This window comes from Phodopus roborovskii, unplaced genomic scaffold, assembly GCF_943737965.1.
Source record: "Phodopus roborovskii unplaced genomic scaffold, PHOROB, whole genome shotgun sequence".
NCBI classification, from domain to species: domain Eukaryota; kingdom Metazoa; phylum Chordata; class Mammalia; order Rodentia; family Cricetidae; genus Phodopus; species Phodopus roborovskii.
In genome coordinates, this window is record NW_026126190.1 from 44,841 (window position 1) to 47,200 (window position 2,360).

Consider the following 2,360-nt stretch of genomic DNA (forward strand, 5'->3'; position numbering starts at 1 on the left):
TATTTCTTCTTTGACCCAGAAGTGGTGCAATTTCACATTGTTCAGTTTCCATCAGTTTGCAGGTTTTCTGCTATTTGTGTTGTTGTTGAATTCCAATTTTAAAGCATGGTGGTCCGATAAGATACAGGGGACTATTCCTATTCTCTTGTATCTGTTGAGGTGTGTTATGTCTCCTAGTATGTGGTCGATTTTAGAGAAGGTTCCATGTGGAGCAGAGAAGAAGGTATATTCTTTTGTCTTTGGATGGAATGTTGTATAGATGTCTGTTAGCCCCAGTTGAGACATAACTTCTGTTAATTCTTTTGATTCTTTGTTGAGTTTCTGATTTGTGGTCCTGTCTAGTGTTGAGAGTGGTGTATTGAAGTCTCCCACTATAAGTGTGTGAGGTTTTACATGAGGTTTGAGTTTTAGTAGTATTTCTTTTACGAATGTGGGTGACTTTGTATTAGGGGCATAGATGTTCAGAATTGAGACTTTGTGTTGATGGATTTCTCCTGAGATGAATATGAAATGACCGTCTTCATCTCTTTTGACTAGTTTTGGTTTGAAGTCTAACTTTTTAGATATTAGGATAGCTACGCCTGCTTGCTTCTTATTTCCAATTGATTGGAAATTCTTTTCCCAACCCTTTACCCTGAGGTAATGTCTATCTTTGGAGCTAAGATGTGTTTCTTGTATGCAGCAGAAGGATGGATTCTGTCTTCGTATCCATTCTGTTAGCCTGTGTCTTTTTATAGGTGAGTTAAGACCATTAATGTTGAGGGTGAGTAAGGTCCATTGATTGTTGATGCTTGTTTGGTTTAGGTTTGTTGTTGGCAGTGGTATTGTGAATATATTTGTTCTGCTTCACCCTAGGTTTCTGGTGTAGTTGGATTATCTGTTGCCTACATTTTTGTGGGCGTAGTTACCTTCCTTGGGTTGGAATTTTCCTTCTAATACTTTCTGTTGGGCTGGATTTGTAGATACATATTGGGAAAATCTGGTTTTGTCATTGAACATCTTGTTCTCTCCATCTATATTGACTTTGAGTTTCGCTGGATATAGTAGCCTAGGCTGGCATCCGTGTTCCCTTAATACTTTTAGAACATCTATCCAGGACCTTCTGGCCTTGAGGGTTTCCATGGAGAAGTCAGGTGTAATTTTGATAGGTCTGCCTTTATATGTTACCTGTCCTTTTTCCTTTGCTGCTCTTAATATTCTTTCTTTATTCTGTATGCTAGGTGTTTTTATTATTATATGTTGAGGGGTCTTTTTTCTTTGGTCCAGCCTATTTGGGGTTCGGTATGCTTCTTGTACTTTTATGGGCATGTCCTTCTTCAGATTTTGAAAGTTTTCCTCGATGATTTTTTGAATATGTTTTCGGCACCTTGAGCTGGGCTTCCTCACCTTCCTCTATGCCTATTATTCTTAGGTTTGGCCTTTTCATTGTGTCCCACATTTCCTGGATGTTGTGTGTTAAGGATTTGTTGGATTTATGGTTTTCTTTGGTCGATGAATCTATTTCTTCTAGTTTATCTTCTGCGCCTGAGATTCTCTCTTCCATCTCTTGAATTCTATTGGTTATGCTTGTGTCCGTGGTTTCCGATTTTTTGCCCAGCTTTTCAATTTCCAGCTTTCCTTCCATTTGTGTTGCCTTTATTTTCTCAATTTCGGTTTTCAAATCTTGAACCGTTTCCTTCACCTGGTTAATTGTTTTTTCTTGGCTTTCTGTACTTTCCTAAGGAATTTGTTCATTTCTTCCACTTTTTTGTTTGTTTTTTCCTCCATTTCTTTAAGGGATTTTCTCATATCTTCTTTGAGGGCCTCTATCACTTTTATGATGGTGATTTTTAAGTCGTACCCTTCTGCTTCCTCTGCTTTGTTGTTGTGTTCCATTCTAGTTGGTGTAGATTCCCTAGATTCTGGTGGTGTCATGTTTGTCTTTCTGTTGTTAGGTGTTCTCTTGTATTGCCTTCTTCCCATAGTTTCTTCCAGTAGGTGTTGGTGGTGTCTCTTCCCTCTCTCTATGGTCCTTCCCTGATGGGCTTATGTGGATCAAAGATTCAATGTCTGTAGCTCTGTGTGGTCCAAGCTCTCTAGGAGGTTTCTCTCTGGCCAATAGCCGGCAGAAGAGGACGAGGGCTGGGCTGGAACTTGAGAAGGTTTTGCAGGGTAGTGGGATCTCACTGGAAACTGGCGCTCTCCAGCTGAGACCTCGTTCTTTGGCAGGGGCCCGGATTTGCGGGTCAAGGATCTTGCCCGCAGGAACTCCGAGTGTACCCGCAGAGATAGGCAGATCTCTCAGGGATGCATTTTCTAAGGAAAGAAATACAGATATTCTGTGAGGCTGATCTAGCTCCCAACTTTGGAACATTTGGAAT